The sequence below is a fragment of the Eleutherodactylus coqui genome, chromosome 2 (assembly GCF_035609145.1).
Source record: "Eleutherodactylus coqui strain aEleCoq1 chromosome 2, aEleCoq1.hap1, whole genome shotgun sequence".
Lineage (NCBI taxonomy): Eukaryota > Metazoa > Chordata > Amphibia > Anura > Eleutherodactylidae > Eleutherodactylus > Eleutherodactylus coqui.
Window position 1 is genome coordinate 31,432,613 of NC_089838.1, and position 24,756 is coordinate 31,457,368.

Consider the following 24,756-nt stretch of genomic DNA (forward strand, 5'->3'; position numbering starts at 1 on the left):
GTGGCCAAACTGCGAGATTTCCGCTAGAAATACGCTCTGTGAGAACCCAGCCTTAAGAATCACACACAGGTTGCCTGACTCACACACAGAGCCATAAAAAAATAAGGGCTGTAAAGTAATGTACCTGTCTGCAGACAGAAGTTCCTGGACCACTTGTAAGCAGGGATGGTATTGCAGCTTCCGGCCACCAGGGGGAGCTCATCACAGCAGACATGTACAGCAGGAACAGAACGTACAGTATGGACTTTTCCAGCCAGCAAGGGGAGCACACAACAGCACACTCGTACAGCACTGTAGGGACAGCATAACAGCAGACTGTCTGCAGATCTACCTATAAATCTGTAGGTAGGAGACAACGGGGATGGCAGCAGGGGACAGGCCTCTTGACTTGCCTGCACACTTTACTATGCCTTACTATCATGGGGTGCCTTATATTTGGGACTTCTACAAATTTCAGGGGGAGTCTTATTTTCAGGGGGTGCTTTATTTTTGGGGAAACACGGTAGTTATGTCCATACGCCATTATATAACAAAGACCCAACCCTACGCAGGGAAGTCAGAATCAAACAGGGAACCACACATTGTACACCACCACCTATATAACAAAAACACGCAAGGCATTCTCCAATGTACAAAAAGACCCCCCTACACAGAAAAGCCCATATGGTCAGATTTCAGTAATGACAAAAGGGACAACTTCCTAGGGCCTTACACAGTCTAGGAGCTCCATTTTCCAGTTTCCTCCAGTATTTCACCGACAATGAGATTATGAAAAAATTACCCAAACCAATATATATTTTTTTTAAACTCTCCAGACAATAGTGGGGCATTTGCAATGCAGCGCAGAACAGACGATGACACATTATGAACAATTCTGTAAAAGACAGGAAAAACTACCTTCTTGTCAGTAACACTGATCAGAGCTTTGAATTAGAGATTACTGATTTTCTTTCAATCCAGATCCACAGTTCATTAAGATAAAATATCATCTCATCTGTAAGCATTGGTAATAGGGATCATTGACCCCTAAGCCATTTATACGGTGTATGTGGAATTTTTATAAAATGGATGACGGACCATGAAAGGCAAAAAGTTATAAAGAATATCTTCATGATCTGCATTGCAAAAAATAAGAATATTAGACATCTATGAGGAGTAACAGAAGGAGCTTTGGGATTTGCTCTGACATTATGATCAAAGAGTATCTGACCTCTGGATTCAAAGAACGAAAGGACCAAGTCAATAGCAGCTTTGGGCGGGAAACTGCAACACGGCCGGGAATTGGGCTGTTTTGCTATTTCCTACATAGCGGATGGCTGGTTGTGTTGCTACGCAGGAAAGCCTACCTACAAATGGGTGCCTCGTCCTTTTGAAAGAGACCTAATTCATTTATTTAGCTCATTTATATAGGGCATACATATTCGACAGTACTATACATCATAGGGTTTTGTCCGCACTCTAAATTCACATATACATTGATCTTCCAAATAAATAATTTATGTGCATTTGATGTTAAGATTGGCATCAGGGGTGTAACTATAGAGGGTGCAGGGGATGCGGTTGCACCCGGGCCCAGGAGCCTTGGGGGGCCCATAAGGCCTCTCTTCTTCATATAGGGAACCCAGTACTATGAGTAAAGCATTATAGTTGAGGGTCCCGTTCCAGGTTTTGCATTGGGGACTAGGAGCTTCAAGTTACGCCTCTGATTGGCATGTAGCTAATGGCGGCAAATCACGCTGTAAGTATGGGACTGATTGGTCCTGCTCCTCTGACGACTTACCGGGCATGCTTAACCTATTCTACTACCAGATGTTGCACAACTTCACGTAGTCCTTAATCTGACCCCCTCCACAGTCCAAACTGAAATCAGGAGACGATGGAGTCAGGCTATGCTCTGCATTGAGCCGAACAGGGTTTGGTACTTTCAAGATTGAAAGGTTGTTCTACTGCTAATTCTGGCTGGAAGGGAGAAGGATACAGGGGCATCACTATTAATTTTTGAGATCATAGAAGGTGCACTTAGTGTGATTCACAGAGGGGGGCACTATTATTCAGTGGGGCCACAGAGGGGTTATTATTACTCTGAGGGGCACTAGTACTAAGAGAGGGTACTGAGAGGAGCATTGGAGGTTACGACTGGATGGGGAGAATGTGCAGAGGAAAGTCATGCCTGTGAAGCAGGTGGATAGTATGTGATGGCATGGCAGTGATAGACATAGGCGGAGGATGGCACACATTTTTTAATCAAAAATAACATTTACTTAAGAAAAGTAACTATATGTGTCATATCAGTCCATGGGAGGGCATGTGTACTTAACCCTTTCCAATTCACTGTCTGACCTCTGAAGACATTATGATTTAGGGCTTTACACCTCCGATGCTGGAAGACGTCCGTTGGGGTTCTCTTACTGTATATTGCCAGCCTCTCTGCTGTTGGAGCCTATCCAATGTGTCACCATGCAGTACTGGCTTTAGCCAGCAGATAGCGCTGTTGTATAACAGCAGAAAAAGAGCAAGCCCCCTAGGAAAACCAGGATACAAATTGGATTGGAAAGGGTTAAACGTGGCATAAAATCACATGGCAGAATATTGTGCCTCATACTCGGGTAGAGCTCCTTAAAATACATCCTCCTGAATTGGACCGCAAGTCATCCGACCCTCTCTGCATATGGCCGGGGGCTGTCACCGAGTCTTCTAGCTAACTGTAGCCTAGACCTTTACTACACTGTTGGGGCTGCGTCTTCACACACAAAACGCCAGATGTCATTGATATCAAACATACCAATGTGGCTCAGGTCTATCCAGCTACATCTCACTTCTTCATCTCATCAGGTGCTTGCTCACCCTCACATCCCTCATACACATTAGCATTTAGTGCATCACATCTGCAATTCCCTAACTTAGGCCTCATGTCCTTACGGAAACTATATCTAGCAAATCCACATGTGAAAAAAAAGCAAATCCACATCCCATAGGAAAGCATTGACCTTCCGCCGTTAATTAAATAGCCGCAGATGGTATTTTAAGTGATTTGCGGATTTTTATGCGCGGGAAAAAATGCAACATGCTCCATTTAAGTGCGGATCACACGTGCGGGAGCTCATAGAGCTCATATCTCAATTGATCTCCCGCATGAAAAAAAAAGACAATTATAGTGCATCCGCAGCAGAAATCCGCACGGGCCCGATTTTCCCCATGGACATGAGGCCTTATAGTTGCAGGAAGACATCTGCACTTTGGACCTTTACGAACCTGCACTTGTTATCTTCATCACTTCCAGTACTCAACCTCTTACTCCGATCTCTTATGCCCCGTAGGGACCACATCCTTACACCAGGATTCACCAACGTCTTGAACGTCACTACTCTTAAGGCCCTAATGCTTTATACAGCTTTTTTCTCACTACCATTGTTGTTGCAACCCATGTTTACCACACACCAATAACATAACCATGATTAAACAACAATTCTTATACTCTTTTTCTATATTTTGCATCACTGGCACAATGGGTTAAACATGTTCAGTTTATATTAACACTTTGATTCCTGGCTTGAACCATAACATTGTCTTATTCTTAGCGGGCCTGCTAGCCAAGCCTCACTCACGTGTCTTCTCTCATAAACCCTGAACAAACAACCTACCTTTGCATCTACACCGAAACCCAGCAAACCTTCATCCCCCTGATGTCAGGCCCTTATGCTGTCTTCATTCAGCCCCTAGTGATCAAGCCTTTATGCTCTCTTATTAGCCCAAGATCATCAGGCCCTTTCTCTGTCTGTGTGTGGCCCCCGCTCATCAGGCCAACTGGCAATTTAATTTGTCCTATTCTGCAATGCTCCTCAGCAGCATGGTACCTGCAGCCAGCTGCCTCCACCACTTCACCAGTCCTGGTTGCTCTCTGGGCCTTTCATGTGTTGCTACTCCTGGACTCTATGATATGTGCCACAACTAAAGAGATAGGAGGGTAGGTTGAGGCCTCGTCACAGGGCTCTACCATCTCCTCCCCTGGACGTAGTACTGGAGCCGACCAAGTTACTGCTGGGGGAGTTTCACAGGGTAACCCAGTATGCAGTTTACTTTAAGTCCTTGTCACTCATGATGCCACAATTCCGTCCTCTGCGGTGAACCCAGAAGTTGAAAAAAAGTAGTCCACACACGGGGACAGCTTTATGAGCAAAACTGGGAACGGTCTGTAGAGCTCATTTACCGTAAATAAAGGTTACAGTCCAAAACTTTACTTTCACGAGCAGGACACCGGTGCAAAACACAATAGTGGTGTGACAGGGAGGATTCACAGGATGACAGACGAGTCCACAGTCCTAGTTATCTGTGTCTTTCTGTTCCCAGCCGCTCTCTTTCTCTCTCCAGCTCTCTACTGGTCAACACTCACATATTTGGGAAATAGCACTTTCACTCTCTCTTTCTCAATCCTCCATATCAGTAGCAGAATGCCTGGGTGAATAGGGCCCAGGGCACACATCCGGCCAGCACTCAGCCTCTTCCATCTTGTGCGCACACAGGCTGATCCATGTCTGTGTGGATCACTCGCTAACTTGCAGGCTTGTCAGGCAAACTCCCAACTCGGCACCTTGCACTAACTTTTGCAAGAAGACCTAGAAGCAGACTTACTTACTAACTAACTAACATCGCATTCTTGCATACACATATATGAAACATGATCACGTGGCACACAACAAGATACATTTTCCAGACATAACCCAGATATTAACCCATTTAGTGCTGCAGAGATGCAAGACACCTCACAAATGCACACACGTTGAAGACACTGACTATACAAATGCACAAGACAAACACATTCTTACTTATAGAGGGGCCCCATTAACTCTGCACCACTACACTGCCAGCCGGCACACACTGCTGCCCTGCTCCCTGTGCTGTCCCTACACTGTGATATAGCACAGACCTTATAGAAGATGCTCTGCTACATCTATAACATTCCAGTAGCTTCTTAAGGGGGAAGGGGCAGAGTTACAGTCCAGAGCTTTACTTTTATACTATCTGGGAGCCTATATCCTTATCCAAGCTGGCCGCTACTGCAGATTCATGTGAGGATGCATGGTTCAGCTGCTCACTGTATTAAAGCTGAGCTCCATCAAGCCTCTGAAGGTCCTGACAGGGCCATAAAACAAGGTAAACCAGTAACACATCCAAACACATGTACAAATAAATGTTTAACTCCTCGTGTTCTTAGTGGTCTTAGATCAGATAGGAAAAAAGAAAGGAAAATCTGGCAACTTCAATCAGAGGAGATGTCACATGTGATCACTGGAGGTAACTGCACTGTCATCACTATCACTTTGTAGAACTGATATCTGATGATTTTATATATATATATATATATATATATATATATATATATATGTAATATTTTTTTTTTAAAGTGGGTCGGGGGAAAAATCTGAGATTTGCTGAGTTTTATGTACACCCCGGGGTGTTGATAAAACTTTAATGCTTGACAACTAAAATGGCTTGCACTGCTTGCATTGCTGATTTCGGCATGCAGTGTCACCGAGCTACAGGAATAGTCCAATGATAAATGCTATTGTGTTGTAAATATTTGAAAGCAATTAAATGTAATATAAATAGTGTTGATTTGTGTTGTTCCAGTCTTTGTCGCTTTCTTGTTAACTTTTTCGCTTCCGGTGGGACTTCACTTGGAATGAGTTGAAGCTATTTATTCCCGCTAGCCTTTGCCTTTTTTTTTTTTTCTTCGCCATCCACATTTGAAATAATCGGGTTGCAGTTGTATACGTCTGTGTAGCTCGGGACTTGTTATCTTGTTTCCAGCTGCCCCTGCTGAATACTGCAATGTGCCTGGGCACACACATAAGCAATCTTACTAAGTGTGGCACCAAAGTCATTTAAAATGTTCTCAATAGCTTTTAGGCAGGGTCTGAAAATCACACTGTACATTGAAAACTGCTGATTTAAGACGGCTTTAAATTCCATTGAATAGACCCCATCTACAATGGAAAGCACTGTGCAAGATGATGCAAAGCAGAGTTTTCATTGTCTGCAGTCAGTGTAAAAGTTTTTTCAATGCCGCTGGCAACTTTTCCTTAGTGAAGAACTGCTGAATAGGAATAATCCCGCAAACACTTATGGATTCTGCTATGGAATCTGAAATATTATTATTGAAATAATATTCTTCCGCTGCCTTTTATGAACACTTTAATTTACCTCTTTCATAGTCTAGGTGAGATCTTATGAAACGGACTTAACCCTTAGATGTCATGTCTGCAAAAGATAACTTATTAATGGACTTTAACCTTGAGGGGTCAAATGAAAAAAAAAAGTAATTGATGTAAATCTACTTGAATATAGTTGTCATATAGTGGCGCAGCTAAAATGTTCCAGTACTGGACCAGAAAGTCTACAGAACTGCATTTTTAGGCAGAGTCGGATCACATTATTATGATCACCAGCTAATATCTAGAGTAATCGCCATGTGCCGCATGGACAGCAGTTAGGTGGGTTGGGAGGGACTCGGTAAGGTGCTGGTTGGTTGTCTCTAGGTTTCTGGAGCCGTGCTGACTGCAGTGTATACTAGAGTTGCTGGAGGGTGTGTGGGGAAGGATCCATAGAGTACGTAGAATGATCGTGGTGGTCCCACAGATGCTCAATTGGGTTAAAGTCTGTTGAGTTATTGGGCCAGGGAAGTACTTAGAGGTCTTGGTTGTGCTCTTCAAACCACTGACGGACATTTCTAGCTGTGTGACATGTCGTTTTGCCTTTCTGGAAGATCCCATCTGCCCCAAGGAAGACAAACGGCATTTACAGGTGTACGTCATCTGCAAAGTTGGATTCATAACCAAATCAGTCCCTTCCACATGGATGAGCAGGCCCAGAGAATGCTATAACAACATTCCCCAGACCATAACACTGCTGCCACCAGCTTGTGATCTTCCAGCAATGGCTGCAGAGTGTTTGTTCTCTGATGTTTCTCGCCTGACACACCAATGTCCATCCATTCGATGAAGCAGAAAATGTGACTCATCGGAGAAGGCAACCCTTTGCAAATCAGTGGTGGTCCAATTCTGACACTGCCATGGAAATTGAACCTCATTTTTCCAATGCACCTGTGTTAGCATAGGTACAGTGACCATCAGTAGGGTTCTCTGAACTGTAGTTGTAGACACACGTCTGGTGGTCCCCTGGTACATTTTCATGGTGAGCAGTCTCCACGTCGGTTATTCCCAATGGTGCCATTTGTCCCCTCACAATACACTTTCACCCCAGCAGCTCACAGATCGTTCACAATCTGTGCTGTTCGTGAAATACCGCCACCTTTGGCACGAAAGTTAATAATTACCCTTTTTTGCAGCTCTGATAAATTTCCCCTTTTACTCATGACAATATTTAGTGATATGTGAGCAGACGGCCCATCACACACCTTATATACCCACCAAGCCAGCCCACCACACTTTACTTCCTTCATGGGGTACAAACTGACGACATCAAAAACAGGAGGTGCTTATAATAATGTGAGCCCACTGAGTAGTTTTTAATGTGAGACTGGGGAAGAGGTGTTTTCTTAAAGGGGTAGTCTGCCATCGGCCTCATGCACTCACCTCTTTTACAACTCTGTACAACCACCGAGTTGCATTCATAGGGGTATGTAGGGCCCTTTTCTTTAACTGTAAGCTTTCAATTTCATACCAAGGCATGTAGAGGTTTTTATGCCAGATTCTGTGTGAGTCTGATAGAAAAACATGTGGCATGCTCTTTTCGATACCCAATCATGGAGCTATAACACTGCGTGCCCAAAGAATAACCTCTTAATACAGTTAGGTATGGCAGAACCATATGGTGGCATATGCCGGAATTCCATACAGATTCATTAGGGCTAAAACAAGACCAAGTCGTATGCTTTACTGAAGTATATAGCTGTTGTGGGTCAGGCGTCTTGCTGTTGACCAGAAGAGAGAGCTGCTATAAGAGAGCAACTCTCCTACAAAGGATACAACCTGCCTGGTTTTTGGTTTCACTCCCGGTTTTACCAAAGCTTATGCATAAAATGTACAAAAAACCCCCAATATTCTAATAATCTGTATGGAGTGCCCACATAGTTATAATATTGTGTATGCTTTGTTGAAAACATGCATATTGGCCATATGTACGGAAACTGCTACAATACACTGTTAAATGGGTTGGCACCAGCCTAAATTGCTGCACTACTGCAAATCAGTTGATGCTTAGCCTTAAATGATAATGACTTAGTACTTTGCAGAGATTCATGAGTAACAGACCTTTTTTTTCCACTCTGATAGCCCTGTGAAGCTAAGCGCTTGGCACCCAAGTCCTGTATTCACAATGCAGGCTGCACACTGACAAAGGACATGGAAATTGAAAGCACACTGTGTGGCACTTTACTGGCACTAATGGGGCACTGTATGATGGCATTTACATGGGCATTGTATGTGCAATTTGTGATTACTCCTGTTTTCGAGAGACTATGTTGTAAGAGACTATTTGAAGGCTTTGGACACCTTTTGGGTAGCAACATTTTTGTTCAACTAAATGCATGTATTTTGGGCTGACAATCATTTTTTTTAATAGTTTTTTTTTGATAATTTGCACTGTTTGTCTTCTGCAGTTTCTACACATCACTGTTTATAGAAACTGCAGTCTAAGCCTCAATAGGAGCTCCATCAGTGAAAGTGGACGGTGGGCTTGGTTTTTAACCCTTATCAGCTAATTTATGACCAGAACAAATATAAATGTTATGGTCATAGACCGGCCAATAAGAACGTTCAGGAGAGAGCAGAGGGAAACTAATCAATCAGTCCAGCCTCACTGATGAATCTCCCATTGAGGGCTCTTTTACACGGGCGTTGCGATTTTCGGCCAGCCGTGTCATAGCCACAGTGCAACCAAAATTCGCATTAATGAAAGGCAGCCATGACCAAGTCATGGCTACATCTCACATTTATGCGCCTGTTCAGGCATCCAAGTGCTAAACTCCCTCCCCCTCTCCACCCCTTGCCGGCTGTGTGCAATGGGTGGGGACGGGAAGGGGTGGGAGCTAGTTTTCTAAACTCAAGCCCTCTTCTCTACCCCTTGCCTGATGTCTGCAATGGGAGGGGGCGGGAGCTAGTGTGCTAATCTCTCGCCCATCCCTTTGCCAAAAGCCAGCAAGGAGCGGAGAGGGGGAGAGAGTTTAGCCGAGACGCTGCTAAACTGCCTCCCACATGCCTTTTTTTGAAGCTCTCATAGTCTCCCAAAGGAGTCTATGGCATTGGCCGTATTCTGGCCGGAAAAGATAGTTCCAGAACTATCTTTTCGGGCCGGCGTAAAAACGGTCGACTGGAATGTGCACTGTATGTGCTATCTTTTCCGGCTGCCCACTTTCACGCACTGCAAAAACAGCCATCTGCACTGAGGCATTGGAAACCAATGCATCAGATGGGTAGCGTATATCAGCTGGCCGTGAAAAAGCAGCCGATATGCGCTCGTGTGAATGAAGCCTGAGGCTTAGACTGCAGTGTCTATATACAGTGATATGTAGGAGCTACAAAAGAGAAACAGAGCAAAAGTTTTAAGCAAACTCTGTTACAAACATAATTGTTGGCCCCAAATGCATGCAATTAAGTGAAAAAAAAATAGCCCCCCCAAAGGAGTCCATAGCTTTTAAATGGGCAATTTTACGTTGCATGTTGTCTGGGCATTATGGACATTACCTTGGCATCAGTACTGGCACTTACTAACCAGTAATTATTTATTTTTCTTACATCAAGGCCAATTATAGAGGAAGCTAATTAGTCTACCGGTATGTTCTTGGACTGTAGGAGGATGTTGGAGTATTCAGTACCCAAGCAATTCCGGGCAGAACGTTATCCATGAAGATCTTGTCCAACCTAAGACCCCAGTTCATAAAAGCTGCAGGTCTTGGCACTGTGCCACGGGGTCCGCTCTGTATTTATCAGGTCAATATGTGGCCCTATCTGCACACTATAACGCACTACTTGTCTGTGCTTCTAGCTTTATACATACTGATGCTAGCAAATGCCTTAGGGTGGTTTCACACCCAGATTATGAAACCAATGGTTTACAATGGTTTCCTTTTCATCAGCGATGTTTTCACTAATGTGATGTTGAGAGAACAAAAAATCGCAGCATGCTCTATCTTTCTGCGGTGTGCAATTTTTTTTTTTTGTCTCCCATGGTTCTTATTGCAACGCAACAAACTCACGCTGCGATGCAATTTTAACATTAGAAAGTCCCATTGACTTTCTCATTAAAAAAAGTGTGACACTCAAAAATCACAGGAACGAAGGTGTGATCTTGCCCCGATTCTCTTGCGGCAAAATCGTGATCGCCCGTGTCAATCTATTGTTAGGTTGGCTTTACATGAGAGGACTGTTAGGCACATAAGCCTGAGTGTGCCGGAGATCTCTTCCAGCTGCCCGCCTGCCCGCCCTGCCTGTTCACTGGGAACAGGCAGTAGTTCAAAGGGAACATTTCGCTCACTAGTTGCTTCGTTTCAGTAGGCTGCAGTAAAGCGACCAGTGACTACGGAGTGACTTCTAGCTTTCTCCCCGTCTTTACATGGGACAACTACTGCTAAAAATCACCCCTTTAACCCTTTCCAATCCGCTGTCTGACCTCTGAAGACATTATGATTTAAGGCTGTACAGCTCCGATGTTGGAAGACGTCCGGCGGGGTTCTCTTACTGTATAATGCCAGCCTCTCTGCTGTCAGAGCCTATCAAACTTGTCACATTATGCAGTACTGGCTTTAGCCAGCAGATAGCGCTGTTGTATAACAGCAGAAAAAGAGTAAGCCCCCTAGGAAAACCAAGATACAAATTGGATTGGAAAGAGTTAAGCGTTTTTTTCACTCATGGATGTCCCTTGTAAAGTAGGCCACTCTCATACATGCGCTTTTTACTGCGATTACCATTGCATTTTGAACACTCCAGTCTTCCCGGTAAGATGCTCCCATTGTTTTCAATGGGGGTTGGCAGACCTGCAATTGAATGCGGCATTAGAAAAACGCCGCGATTTTCGAGTGCTGTCTGCTGGCATGTTTTATAGCCTTTGTAACGCACCTCCACATCAATCACAATGATAGGGTGCGTTAAAAAGCGCTGTAGAAACCTTCATTTAAAAATGCCATTAAGAATGGCGATGAAACGCCACGATCAAAATTGCGGCATTTTCCTTGACCAAATCCTTTCACCAGCCCCATTATATACAACATACCATTCATGTATGGCACCAAATCACCAAATATATTTCCCTGCTGGCAACATTTGGTATTATTTGTTTTTTTTTTCGAGAACTCTAAACCCCACTGAGTATACCCGCCAACTCTTATTGGGTTCTACCCCATAGTTTTTTGCTAGAGACCTCTGAGCACCTCTAGTTTATTTATGATCACCCTGTCCAATAAGTTATACACCCTCGATGTTTCTGGACAGTTAGGCAACAACTGCTATGGTCACTTTAATAGCCACCATTAGTGCCTGTCACAGCGCATCAACGCAGAAGACCAGAATAACTCAGAACATTAAAAGACAGAAGAGGACCACTTAAATTCTGGGTAATTCCTTTATTCTAGCAGGAAATGCTGTTTAATTGTACAGGTGGCAAGAATTGAGAGAAAATCATAGCTAAACTTGTTCCTGTACTTTGAATTAGCTCCTGCTTCAAAAATAAGCATTTCATTGCCGATGCACAGAGCGTGAAGAGCTGCTTTATACCACGCAAAGCAAAACCGCGACAAGACTCAACAAGAAACTGGTAATGACTTGTGATCGTATTTGTGAAACGCGGAGATGCGTTTTGAAGCAGTTTGCATCTGCTTGCAAATACCTCCGTCTGATGCGAGACCCTGTATTATTATAATTTTTTTATATATATATATATAGCCGGATGACATCTTTTTCTCGAAATTTCTGCTTTATTCTTAACATATCCATAACCTCACATGCTCAACTTGCTCTTAAGTCAACCGGAGGCTTTCTGCCCCTAACCTTTCTCCCTCCGAATCCGATGACATTTTCTATCTATTATTACCTCTCCCTCATTATGCCTATAATTTTTTTTTTATAATCTTCCCTTTTCTGAGACCCTTTGTTCCTTTCTTAAAGCTTGTCATTCATCCTAAATACTCGCCTTTCTACGTCGTCTTTAAGCAGATTGGTTTTTCCACCGTCTCGTCTGATATTTCAATCTTGCAGGGATGAAGGCAGGTTGTGCTCCGTCACTAACCCCGATTTAAACACCTCTTCCCTGCTCTCCTTCGTAGCATATTCTCCATGTCTGCTGCGTTTTAAGTCTACAGCTTTTGAACTGGTGCCTTTCACACAACGGCTCATGAATATTCAAGCCAGGGTGATCATCAGAAGCGAAGGTTTTGCCAATTCCTATCTGCGCTGTAATAACCGCCGTCATTTGTGGGAGAGGGGCCAGTGTTGCTCCAAGCTCTTATTCCAGAATTAATATAATGTGTTATGTGAGGTTTTTTTTTATTTGCTTTGAGATATGTGCAAATATATAGAAAGCCGACAGAAGCAACCGTGTCACCCCCCCCCTCCCCACCCGCTACATAGTCCTTAACCTCCGCTGGAAGAACGAGAGATCAACGGTTTTTCTAGATACACAATGAGGAATCACATTTTGCATATTTATGGTATTACGATTACATTTGTGTTGCATCGTATGGGATTTGTTACCATGTTCTAAACTGATTACACAGGAATTCGCAGTAACTCCTAGATTCATCGGTAGGATTTAACTCTTGACGTTTTAAGAACTGGACAGGCACTGTGTTCCTTTCAGATCTATATTTTATGACAGCAAGCCTTTTGATTTATTTTGAACATCAAGGGCCTGACCCGGGTGTTGAACTACATGTAAGCTTTACTTTTAAAGCTATTGCTACGTGTAGCATGGTACCTATAGGTGTGATATCCGCTAAGGACACCCAATCAGATGCAGGAGAGACGCAGCGGTTCCCCTTCCCAAATAGAGACATGCACATGGCTCCTCATCTGAACAAGTACTGCTAGAAAGGGAATGGGGGAATAACGTTTCTCCTTATGGAGAGCACCAAGTTGGTATAGGAAGTGTTATATAGACCTTGCAATGATCCCTGGGAAAAAAGGTATGCAAATAGGAGATGGAGAAGTATCTTCACAGCTACTGGAGGTTATTTCTCCATAAGTCAAGGTCCAATGTTTCAACATGATTTAGAAGTTTTGACAAACCAGAGTCTTCTCAAAAAAGGACAATAAACCATCGGACTCATTTGAGGTGTTTGTGCCTTGGCAATGCAGAGCAGGGTACTGGTTAGCTGGGTGAGAAGGCCTATGCTGAGGTCTGAGGGGAATAATTGTTTCTCCTTGTGCAGAATACCAAGTTGGTGTAGTGAGTCTTATGTGGGACATGCAATGCTCCTTGGGAAAAAGGTATGCAAATACGGGATGGAAAAGTACCTCCAAAGCACCTAAAGATAAGCCAGAACAATAAAAAGTTTGTGTACAGATAGAAGGAAGGTTAAAAAGTGATGACATAGGAGATCTGAGATCTGGAGTCACTGATGGTGGTGTGAAGTGTCCATGTAATGTTAGTGCGGTTTCAGACGAACGCGGTTTTCTCCCCTTATGCGGCTGTGATAATCATGGCCGCATAATGAGGCAAAACAAAACCATTGATTTTAATGGATTTCACTAGGCTTTTCTTGGCCATTAATACTACAGCCAAGAAAAGATATGACCTGCCCTATCTTTCATGCACGTGGTATTCACAGTTGGGCAGGACCTATCTTCTGGCATTCTTTTTCAAACTCCTGTGCTTTGGCGCAGAGTTTGAAGGGTTAGCGAAGGGGAAGAAATCTCCCTTGTTCAGGCTCGATGCCGCCGAGGATAGTTGCGCCTACGGTTGTCTGAAACCGCCCTTAGGCTGAGTCCTGTGTCAATGACTGGAAAGTTCTTTTCAGCTTGAATTACAAAATTTTTCTATCTTTGTCATTCTTAAAATGACCTTTGAGTATAAAGACCTTTGTGGTTTAACCCTGAGAAATATTTTCCCATGGATTGTTTTTTTAAGCTTTTTTGTTAATCTTGATGTAACATCATTTAAATATTGTGCACTTCTCACAGATCTTCACTTCTTAAAGGGCTAATATGGCAAAAACACATTTTTCCATCCCTGCCCCTCCCCCCCCCCTAACTGCCTGTCATACTCTGGAGCTCTCTTGTGCATTGCAGCCACTTCCCTTCAGTGCAGCCCCATCTTATCAGTCACCATCTCGAGAGGGAGATTTTTTACTTTCACTTTCAAACAGTCCTGTGATGCATCAGCCCAGCATTAGCTATACCATTTTTGGCTGCTTGGTGGGGTAGGGACAGTTTAATTATCATTACCTTCTACATTCACCTAAATAAGCTACAGACTATAAGTATACAGTCAGGAGGATGAGCTGTGATCTCCTCTATTATAACTGTGTGACAAGAGCTGTGTGATCATCATCAGTAACTGTGACAGGAGAGTCTGTGTCCTCCTATAAGCTGTGGTAGATCCATGTAACAGCATTACACAAACTGAGAATCTGACTAGAAGAAGAATCCATTACCATAATGTGTATAGTCAGCCAATAAAGGTATCACCTCTGAAGTGGCCTAGAACATCATCCTGGTCCCCTCTAGAAATGTCATACATGTTTTGTTCTATGTGGATGCACTGTGCAAACCTTGTCTTGTCGCTTCCAGTATGTGTGTTGCACAGCTGCAGCGCTTGAAGAGTTAACAGTCATAAAATCACTGTCTGCATGTAAATGTATCAGTTTGTCTTGTCATCTGGTACAAGTGAGGCTATAAATGTGAATGTTTGAGAGTGGAAAGAGGTCTTCCATCTTGTCTACCTGACAGAGTGCTAACTCAGAGCCACATGGAAGCACCTTCAGCTTCCATGTAGGTGAAGATGAAGGAAGAGGAGCAACATCCCGTAGCGTGTGGAGTGTGGATGTGAAGGAGTGAGTCCTGTCATCAGAGAAAGAGCGAGCGCTACAAAAGTTTCCTAAACAAGCACCCGTTTACACTACAGGCTTTTTCTGTGTGGCCGTCCATAGTTAGGATCACCACACAGAGGTACTTTAATGTGACACCCGCACATCTACCGTGCGGAGTGTGTATTGGCTATGTCTTCTTCTTTAATAATTGTCTGACAGACAGTCTGCGGAGTGACCCCTACCCCCTTCCTCCTCTGGAGTGCTCCCAATCCAGGACCAGTGACATACAGATAACGTGGACTGTGGGACCGTATTCATCCTGTGTATCCTCCCTACCTCTGAGATAGCCTCCTAATGTTCTAAAGTGAATTGTACCTGCATTACCTGTTGCAAGAACTACCCCTATCATCTTGTCTATTGGCATTCCCTTTCATAGGGGTGTCAAAGCTGGCCAACAATCCCACTCTAACCTTGGCTGCGTGTAATCCCTCTGGGACCAGAGCCTGGTAAGTGCCGCTGTGACATGTCAGCACTTAACCCTTCCAGCTCTTCACGTTAGCCAGGTGCCCAGGGTCACCCCTCTGGGGTATTGCAACTCTACTATTTTTTACACAGGAGTATTTAACATCATATAGATTTTTCTGGCTAAGAAGGTAAGACACTATTCCATCTATTGGAAGGTGGCTTCCCTATAAGTCAATGTTCTTTCTTTCAACAGGCTTTGCAACACAGATATAAGCCAATCATGTTTTGGCTTATATCTTTAGTAATATAGGAAGTCCTGCTGAAAGGTCAGACATTGACTTATAGTGAGAAGTACCCTGCCAATAGGTGGTGCTGTGGAGGTACATTTCATCCCATATTGGCATACCTTTTTCCGCAGGGAGCATTGCATGGTCTATATAAGCCTACCTATGCTGACGTGGTACTGTCCACGAGGAGAAACTTTATTCCTCACATCAAGGCTGCTTTCACACAGGCGACAAAATCGCACAATTTTCTTGCAATGCGACAGCGCTACAAATCACATGTACGTGCCGCCCATGCTTTGCAGTTGGTTCTTTCACATTAGCGATGTTTTGTAGGCTACTACATTGCAAAAATACAAAATCGAGGGATGCTCTATACAGCTGCAATTTGCTATGTTTTGTAGCCCATGTTTCCCCATGGAGCCTTCCTTTCTGTTGCATCACATTCCACGAAATTGCGGTTTTCATGCAGTGCGATGTCCTACTGTTTCCCCTGAAAAAAGCCTTGTTGCACAAAAAAAAAACAATACATCACGAACAGGTGCTGTCCGCTCTGCCGCATTTCTCCTCCCGAAGCTTCGCCACTTGTTTGTAGTCTTCAGCCAGCGTTTCTTGGTAAGGGAGTTTAAAAATCCCGCCTCTAAATGCAATGGCTGTCATTGGTTCAGCGAGCGTTGCAGTTATTGGCTGAGCCGCGGCGCTCGAGAAGCAATCAGAGCTAGCGCTTCCTGGAGGCGGGATTTCTGAACCACTTTACTAGGAAGTGCTGGCTGAAGACTACAGACAAGTGCTGGAGCTTCATGAGAAGTGTGGCGGAGCAGACAGTTAGGTAATGTATTTTTTTTTTATGTAGCCAGGGCTTATTTTTGGGGTAGGGCTTATATTTAGAGATGAGCGAGCGCACTCATCCGAGCTTGATGCTCGTTCGAGTATTAGGGTACTCGAGATGCTCGTTACTCGAGACGAACACCATGCGGTACTCGAGTCAATTGCATTTCCTTCCCCGCATGTTTAGCGTCATTTTCTAGCCAATAAATATTCGGGGAAGGCATTACCACTTCCTCCTGTGACATGCCAGCGCTATCCCACCCCCATAGTAGTGAGTGGCTGGGCTGATCAGGTGACCGCCGAGTACTTAAACTGGTCCCGCCCACGGCTCGTCTCAGACGCATGCTGGCAGAGGTTAGGGATAGTGCTGCTGCTGATTTACCGATTTCGCGGTAAATTGCGATTTTGCGATTTTAACATTACAAGTCCCATAGACCCCTGCAGAGAAAAAAATGCTGCGAATTTCGCAGGGAAAAAAAACGCCAGTGGGTGGGCGCCCTTAGGGCGCCCACCCACTGGCGTTTGCGATTTTCGTGCGTGAAAAACGCCGCGTTTTCCCGTGTTTTTCGCGGCATTTTCGCGGCTTTTCCATTAATTTCCATTGACTTTCATGGGTGCATTAGGAGAAAAATAAGGACACATATGCAACTGACAGTTCCTATGTTAAAAAACGCAACGCAAAACGCCAGTGGACAGGAGTACATTCAATTCTAATTGCTCTGCAGGAAAAACGCAAAACGCAAAGAAAAAAAAATCGCCAGTCGGTGGGCGCCCTTAGAGTAGGATCCTGTTGTCAAGAACCCCAACGGTCCTTCTTAGGGCTACTCTTCATAGTGTGCATTACTGTTGTGGCTGGCTGGGAGCAGTAGTGCACCAATTTTTTTTTAAGCATTTCGGGCTGTTTAGGCGATTTCAACTATAGGGTTCTCAGTCTGCAGTGCATAACACAGAGTTTAGGGGCACAGCTGCTTCTATAGGAAAAGTTATACAGTCCTGATCCTCTGTGCAAGAACCCCAACAGTCCTTCTTAGGGCTACATCTGACCGTGTGCTTTACAGTTGTGGCTGGCTGGGAGCAGTAGTGCACCAACTTTTGTATTACGCATCTAGGCCTGTTCCCAGCCTTTCAGTAATAGCGTTCTCAGCCTGCAGGGCCATACAAACAGCTCTATAATGGTGTAATACCATATTTGTGCACCGACAGCATAGGTGAGCCCAAGGAACTCAAAGACTTCCCATTGCGGTGTTGAGCTATCTGACACCTACACAGAATGAATAGTGTGGGGACACATGGATTTCCCATTGCTATGTAACTCGCGGCACCTTGGGTCACACAAGGTGGAGGCTGGGACCAAGCCTGACCCAGAGCCCACTCACGTACTTCCCAGACAGAATATTGCGGGTCCTACCTCGGTCATGGTTTCTTGGCCTTGTTATGCCACCTCCTCCTCCTGCTTAAGGTCCAGGGATCAGCATTGGGCAACATGTATTTTCTCTCGTGTTACCACAGTTATCTGAGACAGTGGTTTGGGCCAAACAAAAGGAGTATTACTGCATTAATGAGACGTTCACAGCTGCACTAGCATCTAAGTCCGCTTTATGCCCACGATTACTGAGGGTGTGAGCTGAGGTTGAGGTCCTTGGCACAGTGAAACTGCCATGTTTTAGTGCTCTGATTTCTTTATGTGTAATACTTTCCTTGGGTTCCAGGGGCTCGCCTATGCTGTGGGTGCACAAAGACTTCCCATTGCGTTGTTTTACCTATCTGGCACAAATACACTGACTGACTAGGGCAGAAATGTGGGCTGAGGCCGAGGCCCTTAGCAGGGTGAAACTCTGCCATGTTTGGTCACTCGGATTTCCTCATGTGTAATACCATGTTTGAGTTCCTTGTCCTCGCCTATGCTGTTGGTGCACAAAGACTTCCCATTGCCTTTTTTACCTGTATGGCACAAATACACTGACTGACTAGGGCAGAAATGTGGTCCGAGGCCGAGGTCCTTGGCGGGGTGAAACTCTGCCATGTTTGGGCAATCTGATTTCTTCCTGTGTAATACCATCTTTGTGCACCGACAGCATAGGCGAGCCCAAGGAACTCAAAGACTTCCCATTGCGGTGTTGAGCTATCTGACACCTACGCAGAATGAATAGTGTGAGGACACATAGATTTCCCATTGCTATGTACCTCACGGCACCTTGGGTCACACAAGGTGGAGGCTGGGACTGAGCCTGACCCTGGGCCCACTCACGTGCTTCCCACACAGAGTATTGCTGCATTATGGAGATGTGTAGAAGTGCTGGCACCTGAGTCCCCTTATGCCTATGTTTGCGGCTCCTGACAATTTTGTGACAGAAGTGGCACAGGATTGGAATGATGATTGTACGTCAATTTATCATCAATTCTCAACAGCATTGTGGGCTATCACCCACACTTTTAAAGAGGGTCGCTGCCTAGCCGTGCCAACCCTCTGCAGTGTGTGCCTCTCCTCATCCAGTACGCGCTTATAAGTAGACTTGAGGGTGGTGTGGCTATGAAGCGAGCGTGTGGCATGAGGCCAGCTGAACACTGCACATGGAAACTTTTGTGTGCGCTGTGGACGCAGGGTCGTGCGGGGGGGGGGGGGGGGGCGGGCTAGACAGCAATGCCAGCATGTAACCCAGGAAAAGACGCAGCGGTGTCACCCGTAGGCAGTGATTGTCCTTGGTTGCAGGTAGTGTGGTGCTTAGCTATGATGTGCCAGCGCGTGTGCCTTGCTAATGAGGGTTTGTCCGAAGTAAATTGTTAGGGGGGTGATGCTAGACTCTTGCCCCCATTTTGGCTTAATAGTGGGACCTGGGAGCCTCAGATGCAGCCATGCACGCTGCCCCTGCTGTTCCCTATCCATTTCTGTGGTGTTTCCATGACTTTCTGATGTATTCAGGTGTTTCACAAATCACCCCCTATGCGGAGCATTGGTCCCATACAAAAATGCTCGAGTCCCCCATTGACTTAAATGCGGTTCGTTACTCGAAACGAGCTCTCGAGCATTACGAAAAGTTCGACTCGAGCAACGAGCACCCGAGCATTTTGGTGCTCGCTCATCTCTACTTATATCCCCCCCTCCCCGAAAAAACCAAATCCCAGCAAAAGAGTGCTACAAAGTTGGTGACTTTGTAGCGACACAAAATCAGGATATCGCACAGGACACAACTGCGATATCGCTGCGATTTTCTCACGTGGCGATTTCGCTGTCACCTCTATGTGAAAGAGTCCTACAGGCCCTGATAAAGGCAAAACACCCTGAAACAGTCTGTCTGCAGTTGGGTTTCTTTTCCTTCCGGAGAAGACCCTAGTTTGACTTATATTCTTAGTCCTGTTGTCAAGGCCTATTGAAAAGTAAGACATTGACTTATGGAAAAGTCACCTTCTACCTCATTGCTTTTTTTGCCTTTCTCTGGATCAACATGGGGGGTAATAGGCTGAGCTGGATGGACGTATGTCTTTTTTCGTCCTTACATGCTATGTTACCTTCTGGTAGGCGGCATTGTGGAGGTATGTTGTCTATCCCCTATTTGCATGCAATTGAGGGAATATAGGAACTGTTCCCTACACACACGGATTGGTAGTGGAGGTGAGGCACAGCACTTGGACATGCCTGCTTTATGATTTTTACTCTGCAGCTCCCTCTTCTCTATGAAGCCTCTGCATAAAGGATTTGGATGCATTGAAAATTTACCATTTCTACAATCACATTGTGAAAATTAGCATTCAAAATGCCGGCGTATTCATATTCCATTATAAACCTGCACATAAATATATAAAATATTGGAGTTGGGAACAAGTACACAATGTTCTTGTTATTGTGAGTGCTGATAAAACAAGCATTGTAATATTTTTTAGCACTTTGTATCATCACGTGTAGAATTACCGCATGTACATCAGTATGTGATTGGAGTGGTGAAATTACCGTAGACTGAGTTTAGAATGCACATATTTTATAAGAGGATGCATTTGTGTTTTATCTATGTGCATGATATATCCCTCCTCAGCTGCCGCTGGCAAAAGCGAGTTGACATAAACCTCCCTGACAAATAATCTGCTCCAGGAACAAAAACGATTGATAGGAAAGGTTCTTAGATAGATGCAAATGGAAGAAAATAGTGCAATGAGTTCTCAATGCTGAAACCCTATGGAATAATTTGCAAATAATTCAGTGACGGGGCCATCAAAGACTCATTCTATTATTCCTCTTATGTGGAGGCAAATGTGAAAAATAACAGTCTCACATGGAGTTGCTCATTTTCCAAATGGTTTGCAAAGTGCAGTAGTTTGTGATTACAGTAGAGAGAGCACACAATTTAGCAGGTACAGAAAATACCCCTGTACATTCACAATGTGTGTGGTTGTGTCTGGAGTATATGGAGATGAATGTACCAGCCCAAGGTCACAGGGGAGAAGATGTAGGGATGACATGCAAACGTGAGGGATTTACTTATTGGCACCATTGTATTCAGCAGAAAGAGTGAAATTTCATGTATTAATGAAGTGGCAGAGCAAAATTCGACATACATACAAACTACAGATGAGCGAGCGTACTCGCTAAGGGTAAATACTCGAGCGAGTAGTGCCTTTTGCGAGTACCTGCCCGCTCATCTCAAAAAACTCAATTGTGCCCTTAGCGAGTACGCTCGCTCATCTCTAATACACACAAATATATACATATAGTCCAAGTTAAAAGTTCTGACACACCTTTTCATTCCATGGTCTTGTGTTTTTTTTTTATTTCATAGATTGTAAAACTACTTACCTGTCTGTCCGTGAGGGAGTGAGTGGGTTTGTGAGTGACTTACATAAAATCATAGAATGGTAGAGTTGGAAGGGACCTCCAGGGTCATCGGGTCCGACCCCCTGCTCAGTGCAGGATCACTAAATCATCCCATACAGATATTTGTCCAGCTTGTTTGAAGACTTCCATTAAAGGAGAACTCACCACCTCCTGTGGTAACCTGTTCCACTCATTGATCACACTCACTGTCAGAAAGTTTTTTCTAATATCTAATCTGTCTCCTCCCTTTCAGTTTCATCCCATTGCTTCTAGTCTTTCCTTGTGCAGATGAGAATAGGGCTGATCCCTCTGCACTGTCACAGCCCTTCAGATATTTGTAGACCGCTATTAAGTCTCCTATCAGCCTTCTTTTTTGCAAGCTAAACATTCCCAAATCCTTTAACTATTTTTCATAGGACATGATTTGCAGACCGCTCACCATCTTGGTAATTCTACTCTGAACTTGCTCCAGTTTGTCTATGTCTTTTTTAAAGTGGGGTGCCCAGAACTGGACACAGTATTCCAGATGAGGTCTGACTAAGGAAGAGTAGAGGGGGATAATGACCTCACGTGATCTAGACTCTATGCTTCTCTTAATATATCCCAGAATTGTGTTTGCCTTTTTGGCTGCTACATCTTATGATGGTGATGTCTTCAAAGTTCTTTCATCCCCAGTGAGGGAGTTACATGCTCTGCCTCTGATCACATGACGGTGACATCATCACAGGTCCTGTACGCACACGGCTGCTGTCTGGCTAGGTGTTCATTTCTATTCCATAGCCACTGAGAATGCAAGGGGTTTGTAGTCCACCCGTAATCTGCACAAGGATGCAGGACCTTTGTTGACATTACTGTCATGTGATAAGGGGCAGAGCATGTAACTTCCTCACTAGTGATGAAGGACCTTCGATGGCATCATCGTCGCGGGATCAGAGGCGGAGCATGTAAGTAATTCACTCAGGATGAGCGTCACCATCATGTGATCAGGGGCAGAGCATGGCAGTGACGTCATCACAGGTCCTTCATCTTCAGTGTTGTGCTGCTTCTGATCCCTGTTGTATGGGATGAACAATGTATGTAGCAGTGCTGTGTGTGTGACATATATGTGGCACAGCTGTGTGGTGCATTGCGCCACTGGAAACACTGGTACTATAATTTCCTAATAATTACTAGTATATTCATATTGAAAACATGAAAACTACCAATGAAAAACATAGAATTAAGTCGTAAACAGAAAAGTGTTAAACATGCCAGGATATGCTTTATATTTTAGACTTTATAAAGTAGCCCCCTTTTGCTTTGATGACAGCTTTGCACAGTCTTGGCATTCTCTCAATCAGCTTCACGAGGCATTCCAGGTAGTCACCTGGAATTGTTTTCCAACAGTCTTGAAGGAGTTCCTAGAGCTGCTGAGCACTTGTTGGCTGCTTTTCCTTCACTCTGCGGTCCAACTCATCCTGAACCATCTCAAGTGGTTTAGGTTGGGTGATTGTGGAGTCCATGTCATCTCATGCAGCACTCCATCACTCTTCTTTTTTGTCAAATAGCCCTTACGTAGCCTGGAGGTGTGTTTTGGGGTCATTGTCGCTGCAGAATGTTATGGTATCCATGCTGGTTAAGTGTGCCTTTTGATTTTGAATAAATCACTAACAGCGACACTAGCAGATCACCATCACACCTCCTCCTCCATGATTCTCAGTGGAAACCACACATGTAGAAACCATTCATTCACCTTTTCTATGTCTCACAAAGACATGATGGTTGGAAGCAAAAATGTCAAATTCTGACTATTCTGCCCTAAGTACAGATTTCCACTGGTCTAATGTCCATTCCTTGTGTTTCTTGGCCCAAGCATTTATCTTCTTCTTATTAAAAGGGTTGTCTCGCGAAATCAAGTGGGTCTATACACTTCTGTATGGCCATATTAATGCACTTTGTAATATACATCGTGCATTAAATATGAGCCATACAGAAGTTATTCACTTACCTTGCCTTTTTAGACGCGCTTGCGCAGATGGGTCTTCTCCCTTCGGCTCCGCTCGGCAGCATCGGCGTTTTGGCTCCGCCCCCTTGTACGCATCATCCTGTAGCTCCGCCCCATGACGTGTGCTGGAATCGGCACGTGACGGGGGCGGAGCTACGCGATGATGCATACAAGGGGGCATCTAAAAAAGCAAGAAGACACCGAAATTAGACGGAACCATGGCGACGGGGACGCTAGCAACGGAGCAGGTAAGTGAATAACTTCTGTATGGCTCATATTTAACCCCTTGAGTGGCAGGTTTCCTACCACCCTGTCGTGCCCACCAGGGCAGGTTTTTTAAAATGGTCTAATCATTGAATTTCAACTAGTTTTGCAGTTGCGTCTCAAGAGCCATAACTTTTTCATTTTTCCATTGACATGGCCATATAAGGGCTTGTTTTTTGCGGGACAAGTTGTGATTTTTTAAACAGGGGGGAGGAAAAAAAGAAATGGGGAAAAAAGAAAAAAAGGGGCCATGTCATTAAGGGGTTAAATAATGTATTAACTTCCTTCTCTGGGTCATTACGACGCACACGGATACCACATGCGTGATTGTATTTTTGATTTTTTACAAAGTAAAGGGAGACAAGTGTTTTTTTTATTTTTTTAATAATTTTTTTACTTTTTATTTTTTCATTTTTTTTAAATTTTTTATTTTTTTTTGTCCCTTTAGGGGACTTCCACAGGGACCCATCAGGACCCCTGATCACATTCCGGGGGTCCGATGGTGACAGCCCTTTACATGCTGCAGTGACAGCCCTTTACATGCTGCAGTCACATAGACTGCAGCATGTAAAGGGTTAACACAGCAGAGATCGGAGGTTTTCTCTGATCTCTGCTGTAAGAGCTGATGTCTGGCTGTCCTCTGACAGCTAACAACCAGCTCTCCCTGCCACAGAGACCATCGGCTTGCTTCTGACAAGCCGATGGTCTCTATGGCAACTTGTAAACAAAGCAGTACATTGCCGACATGTCGGCAATACCTTCTGCTGGTTTTTCAAAGCCCTTGCACTGCTCTGTGTGGGACTGTGCAGGCAGAGCACACTGCCACAGCTTGTGGCATTGTGCTCTGCAGCTCCCATAGTGATACATAGCTCGGAAATCTTCCGGGCTATGTTGCTATGAGCAGTGGAGCTCGTCCCCGGAAATTTTCCGGGCGTGCCACTCAAGGGGTTAATGCACGATGTATATTACAAAGTGCATTAATATGGCCATACAGAAGTGTATAACCCCACTTGATTTCGCGAGACAACCCCTTTAATATTCACCTGTAATGGCTTCTTTGCAGAAATTCAACCATTCAGTCAACGTTCTTCCAATTTTTGTTGGACAGACTGACCTTAATATATTAAAGTAATGATAGACTGTTATTTGT